Source organism: Ictidomys tridecemlineatus, chromosome 1 (assembly GCF_052094955.1).
Source record: "Ictidomys tridecemlineatus isolate mIctTri1 chromosome 1, mIctTri1.hap1, whole genome shotgun sequence".
NCBI lineage: Eukaryota > Metazoa > Chordata > Mammalia > Rodentia > Sciuridae > Ictidomys > Ictidomys tridecemlineatus.
Window position 1 is genome coordinate 176,057,713 of NC_135477.1, and position 18,558 is coordinate 176,076,270.

The 18,558-nt window shown below is 35.5% G+C and overlaps 1 protein-coding gene across 1 annotated transcript in view; it reads left to right on the forward strand.

Moving 5' to 3' along the window:
• Tenm2 (teneurin transmembrane protein 2) overlaps positions 1–18,558 on the forward strand; it is a 2,558,256-nt gene that overhangs the window by 357,372 nt on the left and 2,182,326 nt on the right. The window contains exon 2 of the mRNA XM_078052148.1: positions 7,744–7,830. The gene's annotated coding sequence lies outside the window, so the exon portion shown is untranslated. The remainder of the gene's footprint in view (positions 1–7,743; positions 7,831–18,558) is intronic.

Below are 18,558 nucleotides of genomic sequence, written 5' to 3' on the forward strand. Positions count from 1 at the left end.
TAACTGCTTTTCTGTGACGAATATGTTCAAATTAGCTCATGATTATCACCCATCAGAAACACTTGCAACCCCTTCCTCAGCTTGAGTTAATTCTTCAACCAGGCTTCTGTTCCTAACCTTCTGAGAAATGCAGGGTTCTATTTGCAAAGAGCTGCCTCAGATTCCTGGCTCTTGCCCCCAAATATGTCTGCTTCTAGAGTTGTGCATCATCTTTTTGTTCTCTCTTTATACCACTTGTTCACTTCCATTAGCTAGTATTTAGTAAAAATTTGAAAAATCATCTAAGTTTTTTTTTGGGGGGGGTATGAAGCATCCATGTGATTTTTCTGACAAACCATTTCTTTGATGTCAATTGTATATACATTTTATGATACTTTCTTATGTGCATGTATCTAATATCTAATAGGTAATCTGAAAAAGATTCTGAACTTTTTTACTAAAATTTTTATTTTATTCTGTAGATGAAAATTTCAGTATGTATGCTAGTCCTTCATAACATAAAATACTGGATGGTAAAAATGGTGCCTTTTCAATATTCTTCTATTTAACAATAGTGTTTGTGATGTGTTTGTGTGTGTGTGTGTGTGTGTGTGTGTGTGTGTGTGTGTATGTATGTGCACGCTCCTGTGCGTGCACGTGCATGCACACACAGACAGTGTTGAATATGGAACCCAGAGGCTCATACATGTGCTCTACCACTGGGCTACATGCACAATCCAAGATTAACACTGGATAATCTTTCCTTATATAATCTTGCCCCTTGACTTTGATAATCTAAGGGACTTATTTAAGCATATTGGTTACATTGCTGGGAGATGTCTTTTGGGATTGTTTATGGGAATGTTTTAACTGTGTGCATAAATTTGAGCAGCATAATTTATTTGTTGGCTGCACAGTGCCTACCCTGAGTCAGCTAGAATAAACTAAAACTTTTTCCTCCAATGTCTTTCATCACTGTATGATTGGAAATTTCTAAGAATTTTCATCTCACTTAATAAAGGGAAAAATTGACATCTAGGTAAGGATAGGAGAACCAAAACTAGAAGGAAATTCCAAATATGTGCATATTTTAGATTTATGATCCAAACTTTTTGTTTGGTGGTCATTAAGAAGGCTGTTATTAGTATGTAAACAAATAGCAGTCACAAGAAAAATGTACATTTTCCCATAGAGCTCTGCTATTTTATCCATACCAAAGCAATGTCTTTCAAAGGAAGTTATAACCAAAATAAAAGAGTAAGGAAGTATAACATAGAGTGTATCAGTGGTCCAGAACATTTCAGAGCTTCATTTTCTCCCTGAATAAATGTGTAGGATCGCTACAGTAAATTTAATGTTCAGCAAAATACTTGCGTGTTGTGTATATATTCCAGGTGAACAAGGCACTGAATAAAGATGAAGGTTCTTAGAGCTCTTTCCCTAGGTCTGTTCCTTGGAAATGCCAGGTTATTTCTTTTCCTCATCTTGACCATGCAAAAATAGAGATGATGATTATAACTGTGGCAAATCTGCATTTGAAGCATTAGTCAAATTAACCTGAGTATGAACTCTATCAGTCAAAGTAATAGTGGTGAGATTGCTTATCCTATCATTGTATGTATTGTGAGGTCTGGCCAGCTTAATAAAATATCTGGTCTTAGGGAAATATTTCTTAAAGCTACAGAATGTCTGAATCCTTGGCTGTAAGTAAAATTACTCTGATTTTCTGGGAAACATATTGGTGAAATTTAGGAAAAGTCATTTTAAAGACTCAGAGCATTGCTGCTGGGTAGTATTAAGATTGTCCATAGCCAAAAGCATATTTTTTTAAAAAAAAATCTTCCTAGGGCCTCTCTACTCTCCTCAATTTAAAAATGGCCTTCAGGTCTCCTGTTCAATGTGCCAATCTAGAAGTCTGAAATGCTGGCAGAAAGGGAAAGAAGAGTTAGACCATAAAGTCAGTAATATATTAGCTGCTACTTTTATGGGACATTTTGAAGCATAGGCTATTAAATCACCTTCTCCTGTTCAGTTAGCTTTAGAGGCTGATGAGCATCAAAGGCCAGATGGGAAATTGACAGCCAAAGAGACTTACATATAACCACAGTTTAAAAATTCAGCAAAAGAAGCAATGTTGTTCCTAAGATTTTCCTCTTACTTATTCTGAGACTGTAGCCAGTCTCTATGATGTTGTATTAAAAACTGAAAATAACAACAACAACAAAAAAAGGGTGGAATCACATTTCATGGAGCATCTTAAGTGGCCTTTTTGAAGGTTGTATAACACCTGCGGGAAATATTCTTTTTTGTCTACCATGGGAAGCAGCAAATCATAGGCTCATTTCCATACCATTACTCAGTGACTGTCAATAACGACCCCCTGCCCCATGCCTTGTATTCAGATATATGAACTTTTTAATTTTCAAATGTCGTCTGTGGCCAGTGGGGGAGGATTTGGAGGAAGCCCTGCCTTGATTTCATAATGACTATTGAGTCAATTGCTCATGACCGGTTATTGGTTTAGCCACTGACCTTACAGTTGATGCAGCCTTCCAAAGTGCTTAACTTAGTAGCAAAGAGTAGCTTACCCCCTGGTGAAATCAGAATCAATACTTATTAAATACTTCATGAACTCTATTCATTTCTAAAACAGCCACTTGTCTGCCCTTCCTGTCATGTTCTGAATTAATTTGATATGTGATACAATTCTTACATTTTATATTAGGTTACTGGTATGCTGAAAAGAGAAAAGCAAACTACACAGGACCGGGAGATGGTCCTCTGGTTTTCATTTTATCATTAACTGTCTCCTCTCTCTATTCTAAGAGTCTATTATGGCACCATCTTAGACGACTTGACTTTCCAGTTTCCCATTAAAATATAATAATAATAATAAGTAGACCTAATCCACAAGCAAATCATCAAACATTTTTTACACACTTCCTTCTCAGTTCTTTAGGGAAGAAAAAAAAATGAGACGGTTTTTGTAAACAGATATTAATCATTTTCCCCAAATACTCTGTAGTTAGCCTGGAATGAATGTAGCAAAACATAAGGTGTCATGAAGATTATAAATGTATTTGTTAAAATTATTTTTATGAGGTTTTGTTTAATCTTTATTTTTTCCTCACTGGAAAAACTCAGCATACACAATATATAATCAGAAAGTAACATATGTTATCTCATCCCCGAGACATAAAGTGTTCATAATTAGGCTTCTGGCAGAATTTTCTGGTTTTGGAATTTAATTAATATAACCTCACCATTCATTTTAAGTTAGGCTTTTCACCTTGGAAATATTTAGTTCAAATATTGAAACAACGGTTTCCTCTTTTTGTCAGAAGCATCGAGTGAGTCAGTTTTTCCCCAGTGCTGAGATGAGTTTTCTCAAGTTCGTGGTTTTTGGATGGCCTCGCTATCCATTAAAAATATTTCTTCATGTTCTATGTTAATTTTAAGGCTTGACCTGTTCCCACTAGTCTTCACCACCTCCAACAGCTGAAACAGGTATTTATTTATTTTTATTTTTTTATTCTGATCTACCCAGTAGCAGATGGATAACTTTTCTATTACACATAATATTGGGATTACTTTTGACATAATTATGAAAGCATGGGAAATAATTTGCTCCAATTCAGTCCCCAGTACTTCCTCTTTCTCTCCCTTTCTCCTTCAAGCTCCTTCTCTTTCCCCTCCCCTGTTGATCTTATTTCTATTTATATAATTTCACCAGTTCATAGATCTACAAAATGGTGAAATTCACTATAGTATATTCATATATATACACTGGAAAATTTCGTTAATTTTATTCCACTGTTCTTCACTTTACCCATCTGTCTTCCCTTCTCCCATCTGTCTTCCCTTCCCCCAAATCCCTTCTTTCCAATCCCTTCCTCTACTCCACTGACCTCTCTTCTGTTTTCATGGGCTCTTGCCCACCCCTTCCCTCTTATTTTGCTTTAGCTTCCACATATAAGAGAAAACAGCAGAGCCTTGACTTTCTGGGTTTGGCTTATTTCTCTTAATATGATTCTTTCCAGTTCCAAGGGATTGTTATTAACTTCACTAAAATTAAGAAAACTAATACACAGAGTTAAATGAGATCGCAAGGCTGTAAGAACCATTAATGTCCCATATTAAACCAAAGGTCCTTTGAAATTTTACCCTGAGAGCTCATGCTTGATGTTCAGGCACAGGCAGAAAGAGAGCCCAACCTACTTCCTAAAGAACCAGAGGGAAGGACTTTCACCAACCTCTCATTGAAGCTTTCTACTCACACCTTGCTTTCAAATATATCTCCTATTATGATCACTTGGAAGTATTCCTTGCCTCATTGACACATGAACTTTCTTCAGTACTTCCTCCAGATCTGAGAAGCCCTCTTTCTTCTTCAATGAATGCATAAATAAAGTCTTTCTGAAGTTGTAAATGGAAAAAAAAAATTGCTTTCTTCTGTATGGTTCTTTTGTCATGCATAAACTAACCCCATCTCCTGCAAAATACCACAGAATAACAAGTTCTGGAGGGTTTGTTGTGTCCTGAAATCCCTCTGAAGTGTATTGATTGCAATTTGTCCTTTATTTCTTAAGAAAACCATATAAGAGAGGTCATGATTTGGCTTTCATCCTAAAGATGAATAAATTTGGGATAGAATTGAAGGATGCTACTGAAGACTGCATGCCTAATAAGTCGCACAGACTGCACATGGGCCCCAAATCACCTTTGTTATTGTCACTTTTTCTTATCATCTCCACTTAAAGTCTTTTCCAAAGAGAGAGAAGTTCTTGAGGCCAACAACATTGCCTGAGCATTTCATATTGGTCACAATCCTTAATAGAACAATGGCACTCGGTAGGAGCTTATCAAAATTTCAAAGGAAACAATGAGTAAATTTTCCATGTGTAGAACTTGTTTATTAAAGATTAAATAAGGTTTGTTGAAGAATTAGAAATTAAAATGCCATTACAGAGTGATGCGAAACATTTGATTTAATTTAATTATGATCTTAATATGAAGTAAAAATACACGTGACAGCTGTAGTATCCAAAAACCTTTGTTTAAAAACCTCATTTTTGTCTCTATTTACTCTGAATATTTTTGTTTGTTTTCGTGATTTTCTTAAATTTCCAAAAAACTATTTTCATTGATATGGTTTTAGTAGCTCCTATCTGAAATTATCATCAGAGAACACTTTTTTTTTTCTTTCTGGCTATTTCAAAAAAGAAAAATACTTAACATCAGTGTGAATAACACATGTGCTCATTGCAGCATAATGTTGGTGCAATCTGTGCTTGATACAGTTATAAATAAGTCTTTGAAAGCATTTTTCTGTATTTTAAATAAAGGCTATAGAAAGCCACAAGAAGGATCTAGTCTTGTTAATATCACAAGCTGTTTCCCCACCTGCACTCAGAGCAGCTTTAGTACAGCAGCTGTCTGGGTTCGTGTTGGCACATCACCGTCTGCACAGGAACCCCATGGTTTACACAGAAAATGAATAGGCCACAGTTCCAATGGGGGTCTTTAATAATCCTTCCTCTAATGCTACCGTGTGTGAGCATCAGGCTTTGAAGGGGTGTGAGGTGTGAAGTTTCAGGAGGATTATTTAAAGCCACTCCATTTTGAAAGGTAGAAAAGAGCATTGCAAAAACCAGAGTGTGCCTTTGCATTTCTCCTGTGTGTCGATCAAATGGAGTTTATATTGATATTTGAGCTTCCTTCCAGCATGTGACAGCAAGTGAAGGGAGGGCCATAATTACATGAGTTGCTCCCTTTGCCCTGCTTTAGCATGGACAAACAAAACTTTGCATCAATGTTTCATTGATTTCATTTACCAAATATTAGCTATGAAAATATCACCCTAATGGGAATAAATATCTATCCTATTGTACGATGAGAGATTAAATACAGCAAGTAAGAGAATTTTGAAAAGTACCTACTGTCATACATTCTCTATGTATGATTGGGTAATTGTTGGACATTCTGGAATAAAGGGGATTTATTTTCATACATGAACTATTCAAAGCATCCTCCATTGCTGCCAATCAGTCATGGCCACTTAGCCACCTGAGTATTCCTCAAATAAGTTCCTTGTTAAAACAAACAAACAAAAACTATAATAGTTCTCATTTCTCATAAGGTAATTTAAGGAACCTAAAACTCCATTTTTCTGACTATTATGAACATTTTAGCAGGGGGGCCATAATATGGTGGAAGTAACACAATCAAACTGTTCTCTTGGAAATCTGCTATGTGCAATTGCAGAGTGAAAATACTAAGGTCTCATCACCCATCTGCTGCCCTGCATGTGGATTTAAATTCAAAGGAAATGTAAACATTGGGGGGTGCCCAACATTGATTTTAGAAATACTTTTCTCCAGTAGTATGTACAGAAGAGTGGAAACTCAGTCAATGTGCATTCTCTATAGATCAGGTGCTATGTGAGGTACTTCTGAACTGAAAATAACCAATATGGGATTTATACCAAAAGATTCATTCAAGAGAGATGTCTAGGACAGATAAGTGCATCAACAGATCTATAGAGGCATCTTACAGGAGAAGAGGATAACCTCTTTGGGAAGTAAAACGGGAAAGCCTTCTGAGAAGGTAACATCTCAGAGCAAGGCTCAGAAGATCAACTGGAACTTTTCCAGGTGAATTGAAAGGAGTTACTGCAAGATACATTGAGGGGTACATGGAACTGGGTTTTGCTGGAGTTCAAAATAGAGAAAGCAGAAAGCACTCTGAAGATGAGCTCCAAAATAGTCGAAAAGCAGATCATAAAAGCTATCCTAAGGTTCTCAGAAGGAATAACTTTTGAAATGAAATAAGCAAAAAGATTGGCCTGCTTATGTTTGTTTTTTTACAAGGTGCTTCTGAAACACAATATAGTATGGATGGAGAAAGACCTGAAGAAGGGCAACTGTTGGGAAGATTTTTCTAGTGTAAACCCAGATAGTGAAGGAAATGCGTAATGGGAGAGGCTATCAATAAGACTTTTGGAGGCAAATTTATCAGGGCTTATTAGAGTGATGGAGTGATGGAAAGTAAGTAAGCTATAGATTTCTGATGGTAAATCTAGAGCGTGCACAGAACATCCTTCTTTTACATTGTGACAGATAATGGTGACTCTTCTGTCCACTGTTGTGAATATTTTTAATGCCCAAAGAGCCTCCTAATTTTCTGCATTAACCTATGTGCCACCTACAGCCTTGCAGGAAACAGCCACCAATGCTGGTTCCAGCCGAGCTTGACAGGTTTTCTTGTGCCCGTCATGGCTTTATGACACAGTCTTAAGCCACAGACTAAAGATGATTGTAGCCACCACTGCTTTCCTTAAACTTACAACAGCTTCCACAATATTTTGCCCTCATATTGTCAAGAAGCACAATTTCTTTCCCAGAAAACTGCTCTAATTGGATTCGGTGGACCTTGACTGGCTTGTCACAGATACGTTCAGGGCGAAGGTGAAAAACATGGAGGAGTTTGTTCCTGAAACTAAGGTCTGAGAAATCTCTGATGAAGGCATTTCACATAAGAATATATATTATTAGGAAGTTATTTTCTTATTACTTTTCCATGATATGTGTATTATTACATGTGACAAAAAAAGGTAGAAAAGGTAAAAAGCTGTAGAAAATATTGTAAACCCAAATCGTGTGTATGCATTTACATTTCTAAAAGATTATTGATGTTTAAGTTCAAATTGAACATTCACATGAGTTTTATTCTGCATTTTAAAAAAAAATTAAAATTTTGTCATAGGTGGGAAGTTGCTGTGGAGCTCATGCTGTTTGGTAACTCAGGCTGTCCTCAGTAATCTGATGGGAGAAGAATCTCAGGTGTCCCAAGGTAAGTACTTTCCTGTGTCTTACTTGACCACCTTGCTGGTGGTCACCAATGTTGAAATAAGTGATGGAATATCATTGATAATCTCGTTCTAAAATTTGGACATTATGCAGAGGCATCATTTAAAATAATAATTACTGGGTATTTCTCAAAATGCAAGAATAAAGTTAAATCAAATAAATTTCTCAGCCACATTTTCCTAATTCATATCCAGTAGTAGGTCTATTCCCACTTTTAAAAATTTGGAATAACTCATGTGCCCACAAATGTGTATGTGTGTACATGAATGAATTGATGTTTATTACTAGCTATTTCATAGGTTCGTCTACGGGCTTTATGTGCCTGCCTTACCAAGTAGAATGGGTCACTCCTTTGGCAAAAATATGAATATGTTAAATCCTGTAAATATATCTTGATGGCCAAGATGATACAAATCAGGATGTTCCAAAGTGTGCAAACTCTGTGTGGCATATTTTGGTTTTAAATTTGAGTTTGGGAAGAGGATGCTTCAGAGTAGGTCTCCTTTCTTGGAACTATAATGATGTTTTAATAAGTAATATATTTCCTCACTCATTTACCTGAGAGAAGAAAAGTGGCAAGGAGAAACTTGGAAATAAGACTTTAAGAGTGACAGGTACTGGGTGAGAAATGCAGCTCCTTTAAGAGACAGCTACCCTTCCTGGAGGGACCCTGGCAGAAGGTGAGCCAATCAGAGCTTCTGCTAAATGAAGAGGCTAAAAGTGTAGGCGCCTCTGACTCCTCAGCTTCATATTAAAAAATTCTGCTCTTCACCTTTCTTGAACCCCATTCCCTAACAAGCAAGTTGACATTAATTCCTCATTCTTTAGAAATTTTAATATTGAAAAAGTGTATGAAGTGTGTCGCCTGGAAATCTTAAGAAGTGAGTCTCAGCACATGTCGCTCTGTTCTGATTTGGTCGGGATATAGTTCCATTCTTTTTAATGAGTTGCTTGATTATTGCTCTGGAAGGAGGGTAGCTGAATTTGGAGGTACTACATGGGAAAACCATGTGATGACCTTGAAGTAAATAGACTTTGGAAAGTGTGTCCCTCACTGAGGTTAAATTGTTCCTCATTTGAGGGAGGAGGAGAAAGACAAAAATCTGGGTTTTTTTTTTTTGGTTTGTTTGTTTTTGTTTTTGTTTATATTAGAGACTCATGAGATGTACACACCTGGAAGTAAAGGCATATTTAGGACATTTGACTGTGTGTTGTCTCCTGTCTGAAGAGCTCTGATTTGGGAATCAATTACGATGATCAAGCTCTAAGTGGTCTCAGTGTGCAGATTGACTAAGTGCTGCTCCTTGGAAAGAGACTAGACTTCTTTGAAAAAGTATTAAAATTCTGCATTGATATGAGAACTTTTGACTTTCTAAATTGAACTTCTTAAGGAATCTCTTGACTGATCTTCATTCCAGTTCCATAATGGGTGGGTGATGGTAAAGGGGGGGGGAGTTGGCTCATATTTCGTTCAAACCCTAAAATTTTTCAAAAATTTTCCTGTAATTTCTGATTAATGGTGCCCTTGATTTTGATTTATATGATCCTATTATTCATTATAAGGGAAAAAAAGAAGTCACTTTTTTTTCAATTTAATTTTAAAAATTAGGGCTAGCAGTGATGGAATTTAAAATCAAATTATCCTGTCAGAGTGACAGATAAATCTCAAGAGTTTCTAATGAGATTTTCCACTGTCAGGATGCTGAATTTCTCCCTTTTCCAGACTCCTTCATTCCAGGTTTTGACAGTGACTGACAATGAACATCTGCGTTTTGAAATATAGTGCTATTTGAGGAGTTTGGGTTCTTATTTAGACATTTTGGGGTGGCTTCCTTCCCTGTTTGTTCTAGGTTAAAGGGGGAGACATATATACAGACATCATGGGGAAAGTGTCTACTATAGAAAGCTGTAGGTCATTACCATACACCTGTATTTGGTTACGTATAGTAGATTTGCCAGTTTTACACTCTTCTTAATACATGTTTCTATTCTTAAAGGATTTTTACTGTAGAGCTAGTGTAAATATGACATGGTAGTTCTACTATGCTGCTTTTTCATTTCGTTTTCTGTTTTCTCATTATCCTAAATAGAATTTGAAATTGTAAGTGCTTTCACAGTATTGGATAGACGCATATCGCTCCATATTGAGATAACAATTTTGTTTTCTGTAATCAGGGACTTTGCAATTCTCTCTTTCTCGTAGCTAAGGAGAAATGAGTCTTTGCTGGTCTCTAAAAACGTGTAACCAGTAACAATTTTTAAATGAAATAATAGTTGTGCACTCTATTCCTCTGCAAAAGAACACATCCGAGATGAGCAGTCTTTTGGGTGACACCAGCTAAGTAGCCGGATTGCCTATTAGTTTAAAATGTCTTGCAAAACAAAAGGAATACAGAAAGAATTGTTGACCTATGACTGGAAATTGTCTTAGACTCTAAAACATTGCAATACCAGGTTGATTGTAGACTGCGCCTGCACCCCCCCCCCCCGCCACCACATCTGAACCAGAGCTCACAAAATATCTTGACGCTTCTGTCATCTTGCATGTATGAGAACATTTTTTTTTCTCTTGTCTCCACCTTTTTTTTTAGCCCGAAGCTAATCAAAAGCTACAGCTGTTTTGTGAGACTTGCCTTCTTCATTACAGTTCTGTTTTTGCATGTTGCTGCAATCCCTAGAACAGAGGGTATTAACCAAGAAGTGCCCCTTGAGAACCCTACTTTGGTTCCTCAATTATTACTCCAAAATGAGAAATGGTGAGGATATTAGGTAATCATTCAAAGAGCAGATGACACTCAAAAGAAAATGTGGCAAGGCACCTATGTGTGAGCCCTGAAGAGCTACACATACTGTACATTAGTTAAGAGTCTTAATAAAAGAACAGAAGGAAGGGAAAATAACACAAAATGAAGAATGAATTACTTAAGATTAAATAGTTTCTATTACAGAAATAGGCTACATGTAGAGCTAATGGCAGGCATTTTCTACAGACAGATGGAATGTTCTCCTCTCCTGATAGTATTGATATGAAGTCTCTGTTAAGACTCATTTTTCCTGAAACATTTGCATATAAATATAAACATCATTACTAGAGGCTAATTGCCCTGTAGGAACTAAAATGTGGGAATTAGCATCTTTAGTCGTTTTTATTATTATTTTTTAAAGTATCTCTAACACGCGTCATATTTGGTACTGCATGGCTGCAGCAGATAATTACCACCATTAAGAATCTCAAACGCAAAATCAAAACCATTTGGAATGGCTTCCAGGGCAACCCAGCACAGTGAGTAGCCACCAAAATGAGGATAGGAGGTTTATGCTCATGCATATTCATAAGGGTACTTAATTCGACATTCATCGTAGGGGGCTTTTGAAAGCTTGTCAAAAGAGCAGCCCCCAAACAAGACCAAACATCAAAGGTAAGATGATGCTGCTCATCTTGCTCCCACACACAAACACCGCTTGCAGGAGGCAATGGATAACACCAAAGGAATTATTTATTTTAACTACTCAGAAGAGGGGGATTTCTATGAAGATGTAAACCAAAAGCCTTTGCCTTTCTGGTTCATCTTATTGATCAGAAAGGTCAGGAATATAAGTTATTCAAGGAGTGCATCAGAGGCACCCATTCTGGAGAAATGGGCATGCATATTGGTATGATTAATGTCCCTTGCTTGTGCAGAATATTAGGAAGAGTTTGAGGACCAGTTTGGAGCCCCCCAAAATATGAAAGGGTGTGGGAAAAATTCAACTGTGGCTAAGAGGCTGGCTATCTGCAACACCACCCATTGTGTGGGTGGGTCTGTGCATGCAGCATACAGGTGCTGTCTGGTTCCAGGGCTGTGTTCCAAAGTGATCTCACTGACACCTGTACTTTTCAAAAACGTTTCTGTGACATTCGACAAATGTTTTTTCTGGTGGAACAAATCTATTCAATTATAGATTAGAAACAATACAAAAACACCTTTACAAATGTTTCAGTCTCGGTTTTGCACAAAGCAACAGAATTATGCTTATATGCAGTGTTCCTTGTTGGAACAAAACAACTATGTAACAGGTAGTAGGCTCCTTTCTCTAAAATCTTTTCCCTTTCCTTTCTTTGAATCATGCCTGTAGTTCTGAAGGACAAGGAATGGTCTGAATGTGAAAAGGCTGCTCTTCTTCTGTTCTGGTGTTCTCACGTTGTTTAATTCTCTGCATTCTCCCCTTAGTAACTTCAGATAATCATCATCTTGGGCAAATAATGGAGTGTGACTGATTTGTAATATAAAAGCATCCTGGGGAAGAATGCCTCAACACTACTGGACTTATCAGAGCTTCAAGTGACCTGCTTTTGGACATACTTAACAAGCAAAAGTCAAACAATTTAAATGAAAAGACTAGTAAACTTTAATGTAGTGATACCTTCACTTTCAAAGAAAGGTTTATTTTTAGGGAAACATATAATTTTATAATGACAATAATCTTTTATAAGACTGTCAAAAGTAATTATTTTTCATATGTTTATAGTTAGTGATGACAAATAGATGATGCATTTGAGAAGACTACTAAAACCACCAAATTATCTTATCTTCCATCATTCTTCAAACCATCCTTCAAAACATACCAGTATGGCATAAAAGAGAAATATTATTTAGTTGGCTCAAGTATTCTAAAATATATATTTTGATACATATATTAAATATATTGAAATACACTATGAATACTGAAATATAAATATGTAATATATTAGATAACTTATACAAGAATAACTAAACGAATAGAATAAATAGAAAAACACAAGTACAGGGCTAGGGTTGTGGCTCAGTGGTAGAGTGCTCGCCTCGCGCATATGAGTCCCTGGGGTTTGACCCTCAGCACCACATAAATATAAATAAAATAAAGATATTGTGTTCAAATACAACTAAAAAATATTAAAAAAATAAGTGCACACTTGTGCATACCTATGAATTTAATATTTGTAAAATTGAGAAAATAAAGCATTGAGGAAGTAATATTCAATAGAAGAGGTTGAAAATATTGGCCGTGGCAGGCGGTGGTTGTGGATCCTCATCATTCACGTTATATAGCAAAATAAAATCGAAAGGGAAACAGAAGCTGAAATCATAGATTAATGGAAAGTCAATTTAGAGAACATGTAAAGCTCAACTCTCTTAAAAGTGAAATGACAATGTTGATAATTACTTTTTGTGATCTCAGGACTTCTAAGTATGAATAAACTTTTTCTTTCAAACTTTATGCATGAAAACAATAGACGCAGTCATCAAGAAAAAAAATCCATATATTTATATTAAAACTTACAAATGTTTACACATCAAAAATATAAAATTAAGTGATAGATAACAAACATGGAAAATACTTTTCTACTGTACAAAAGTTAAAGAATTTTAAAAGTTCTGTGGCGTTTGTTCATTTTAATGGTTTAGAGTGATACATAGATTTCAAAGTATAGCAACTACAGAGCAATAATAGAATATGAAAACAGTTCAACCTCAGTGTAAGAGGATGAAAAATTAAAACATAAAAGTCCACCTCTTTGTTGGTGGTTTGTAGTTTGTTGTGTCTTGCTTTCCAACACAGTATTTTTTTTAAAGCTGAAGCTTCACTTTCCTTAGTGGGGAAAGAGACATAAGCTCCTTCACACACAAGCCTCACACACACCTGAATGTAAGCAAATGAGAACAGACTTTCCAAAAAGCAGCTTTCTCACTAATGAATGAGATCTTGAAAATCTCATAGAAAGCATACTACTGGTTCAAAATGTGAAAATATTCTATCAGTGATCAAAATTTCAGAGCATTACTTAGAAGATGGTCATTACTAAGAAAAATCTCAATTATTTTTTAAGCATTTGTTAGGTTCCTTTTAGATAATGTGAATAAAACGTGTTCTCTTTGTTTATTTACACTGACTAAAATTTGCTGATGCCAAGCCTCAATTTGAAGTCTGCCTGAAAATTCACAATTCCATGCAATGTCAGAGATTGTTACCCAAAAAAGTTCATGTCTTTCAAATCAGTCAGCCCAAGGGAAGCCAAAGGGACTATCCAACTCTGTGCCAGAAGACAGTGGTAGAAAAGGTAATGGATGTCCAGCCCAAACTCACCCGGAAACCCAGAGGCTTAGCGATATAGAAGAGAGATTCTGCCATTGACAGCTACACACATTTGTTCTGTTGGTGTTCATTTAGCCCTGTTACTGGCATAGTAAAGAACCTGGCTACAAACTGGTTGATAAAATGGGTCAGATGTGAGCTATTCCAGATGTGCTGTTCTGTATTTGCTACACATACCCACTTGCATAACTTCTCAGATGAATTAGTTCATCCTTCTACTTTCCTCAGCACAATCTGAATCTGCTTGTCTGTTACCTGTCTACATACATCTAGTCACATTTTGGAAAACGGCCAAGGCAGAGGAGGGGGCTTGCTTACCTAGCTCACTGTAATAAATTCTAAACTACTGGATAGATGTTAGAGGAATAGATGAATGCTTGCTTCTCTTATGAATAAGCTGTTAATTGGCAGTTAGGATTTATGCATAGAGAAAAATAAAGAAGGGAAAAACAAGAGCAAAGGTGGGATCGAGAACAACAAGAGCAGAAGCAGAGGGGAAGCATTCATGCCTGATATTTTGGAAGAAGAAAGTGAACCTAGCAAACTACACTGCACAGGGAGGCAGGTATGCAAAAATGCCTTGCTGTGCATTAATGATATTATTGTTGGGTTAAAAAGGCAGTCTTTAACTTTTCAAAATAATATCTGATTTTTTTCTCAAAGTGTTAATATACCAATTTTTATTCTCATGTGCAGTATATGTATCAGAGTTAGGTTGACATGCCACCTGACCAGTACTTGGTACATGTCATAGTTTTTAATCTTGAACAGTCTAATGGGTCAAACAATTGTACATTGTTTCTACCTTAATTTGCATATCCTTTATTGCAGTTGAGGAATACTTGTTTTCCATTTATCTAATCTCTTACATAAAATATTTCTTCATTACTTTCCTTCTTCAAATATATATTTGCTTTGTTTACATTTTCTTACTGAAATTGAAATTTTATATTACCAGTAGTTTTTCCATATAGCTTTACAAATACATTTCAACATTTGTAGTTCTTTCTTTTTTAAGAAAAAGAAAAGAGGGATAAAGGACATAGTGGCTGTATCTGTTTTTGTTTTGCTGTAGTTTTAACATGGTCAATGAATATTTATTTTTATGGTATTGGCTTTGTTGGAGAATTTTTCTTCTCTGAGATTATAAATATATTCTAATTTTTGTAAAGTTATATAATATTGGTTTTCACCATTTTAACGTTTATTGAAGTAGGTTTTTCTATATGCAAAAGTATAGATATAATTTAACATAGAAAAGAAGAATTATTTTATTATTTATTAAATACACCTTCCCTTTTCCAGTGATGTATGGTGTTACCTGAAATATGAAAGAAATTCAAAATATTAATGAGTCGTTTTGTAGGAACTCTGATTCCATTTAGCACCATGATCCCATCCTCTCAATCATTACAATTTTAGTTTTCTGGCAAGCAAGTCTAGACCCATTATTTTTCTTTAAAATTATCTTACATAAGTTTGAATCATGATACTTCTTGTTGCATAATATTTATTGGCTTAAAACAACAATTGTTTATCTGCTCACAGTTCCCATTCAGAAATCTACCCTGGATGCTGTTAGTAGAGAACACAGAGAACCAGGTGGAGTCTCTGGGGAGAATTCTGCTTCCAGGCATGTGTGTGTGTGTGTGTGTGTGTGTGTGTGTGTATAAAATTTACTTTTATTTTTTAAATTTTTTTTTGGTGAAATCTACTTTTTTCTTTCTTTCTTTTTTTTTTTTTGTAAAATTGAGACTCTGATTTATCTTCACCTGTGGTTTGGTGGTTACTTCTTGTTCATAGTGGCTGTTCTCAGTTTTTTTGGGGAGAACTTGTCCAGTTGCAGTTTAGCCACAACATGTTAATTCCTCTCTTGCTTTAAATCTTACTCTCTCTACCAGGCAGGGGAAAAAAAAAAAAAAAGCTTCATGTTGTCAGAAAGTCTATGTGATGAAGTGATAGCTTGCCCTTCACCAAATCATAGTCCTTCCATTAGTAGCCTTTAGTGTATCTTCAGAATCCCCTTTACCTCTAAAAGAATAACAGACTTTACATTTCTAAGTATTTGAAGTCCTACTAACTAGAGCAGAGAAACTTCAGCACACATCTTTAAAATTTTACCTAAACTTTAGAACAGGGGACTGTGAGGAGAGGCTCTTCTGATATTTATTTCAAAGCTTCTGTGTCTCCCTCATATTTCACATGGTTGAGCTTTTAACCTCCTTCTTTGACCATTTTCAGTCTTAAGCAAATGAAGTCAGTGGTCCGAACTTACTGGGCCACAGCTTTCCAAGCCTGCAGCTAGGATTTTTCTTTTTCCCCTAAGATCTTACTATTGAGGACTTCTACTCATGAACCCCAAGGAATTCCCTTCCTAATTATCCTCACACCCCATGCTGAGTTCAAAAACAAAATGAAGAGCACAGCACCTTGCAAAAAGAGCTGCAGACAGTAGACGGGCCCATGTGGTCTTCCCTGTGTGTAGCCTTGGATGGGACCTGGGCATGGATGTTGAAACAGATACTCTAGCACTTGAGCTTCAGATGAGTGCGTGTTGAGTAGAGGTATATTCAGTCCATCAGCTGAGTAGAAAAGCTTTCAGTCATTTAAATGCAGTCCACATCAAGACGATTACCAGCATTGAAATGGAAGGGAAGGTATGTGGCATTTACAATTTTTCTTCTCCTTGAAATATCCTGCTAATAAACTTTGAACCTGAGTCTTCTCTGTGGTCCCTTATAATTATATATTCTCTCCCAATTAGTAACCCACTATGCTTCCTGTAACTACTTTTGAATAGTCCCATAATAATTATCACTCAGTTTTAAACTTAATCATATATCCTTAAACTATTTTTAAAAATATGTATCATAATTAAAGAGCAATAACTATGACCTATTACTTTTCTCTACTTACTATAGCTCTCAGTGTGGTTCTGAATACTTAGGAGGCAATTAAAATGCTTAATTTTCATGCATGGCTAACTAAAATAAAGTATATTAAGGCCAAAGTGTTTGAAGTCAGATTCAAATTTTCATCACAACTCTCTTGGTTAAAAGCCATGTGACCTTAGGCAAGTTGCCCAATCTACTTAAGATTTTATTGCAACATAGTTTTTCTAAATAATAGTGAATAACTGATAGTATTGTTGTAAAGGTTAAATGTTGTTATGCAGGAAAAGGTCTTAGCCCAAGCCCTAGTACAAAATGAGTCCGCAACAATTTTTAGGAACCATTACTAATCCTAATATTTATTTTTCTTAACTCAGACAACACAAAATATATCGTTACATTATATAAAACATTTCACAGATTTCATTTTTCCTTTTCAAAGATGTTATTTTTTCAAAGAGAGAGAAGAGAAAGATAATTTTTTAATATTTATTTTTCAGTTTTCAGTGGACACAACATCTTTATTTTATTTTATTTTTATGTGGTGCTGAGGATCGAATCCAGTGCCTCACTCAGGCCAGGCGAGCGTGTTACTGCTTGAGACACATCCCCAGCCCAAGATGTTATTTTTTAACAATAAAATATGTAGTGAATCACAAGTATCACCAATATGTTAATCACATATTATAAAACATGACTGAATGTTACATTGTATTTACTTTATCAGCAAGATGGTAGAGGTTAATATTGGATAAACAAGAGGGAGCATGACTTTCCTTATTTTATGAAACTTAACAGTATTTGAGTATGTGGTTACCATTGATATCCAACTAATGATGATCATGTAGCTCTGTGGTATTTAAATGAAAAGGGAAAAAAACTATTAAAAGAGGTTGATGTTATCTACATACATGTTTATTTAGACATCCCTAAAATAAATAATTTCATAGTCATGCATTTTTTAGTTTAAAGGACATTGTATGAGTTGATTTTATTCAGTTTTTTTAAAGATTTCCATTTGCCAACTTTACAATATTTGAAAAAATCAGCAAACTCTGCACCCTATATCAAAGAATATGTACAGTGAAATGCTTCCTCAGAGCTACACGTGAGGAATATATACAGTGCTAGTCTTATCTGGAGGTGTTTTATTTCTGCACTGAATAATTTTAATACCTAGAAATATTCTACTTTTCTTCTGAAATGAAACAAAATCCCCCAGTGTACTTGTTCTGGTTCATTCCCATAGGATGGTGAGTATGTGTATGCTTACATTTATAAGGTAAATTATATGTTTAAAGATATAATAGCCCTTGCTTTTATGCAATTCTTTGCTTCCCTGAGGAATTCAACACATTTCATACTGGCTTTGGAAAAATGGAAAACTAGTTCTCATTCCTGACCTACCATGCAATTCCAGGATTATTGCTTATTTTCAGTGTTTTCTTCAAAACACTGTCATGGATTATGAGACATTTAAGATGAGAGAGGAAGAGAAGGGAGAGCATCTAACACAAAATTATTTGGCCAAAATCTTTAAAATCCAAAATTACCCAACAAACATCTAGTCTGGTAGGTCACTGCACCTTCTTAGTAAAAGGTGGTACCAATGAGATGATAAATATGTTTAAGAAAATTAAAATTTCAGAGTGTCAATATTTTCTATTAAAAAATAAATATTATATTAAATAGATTTTATGACTTAT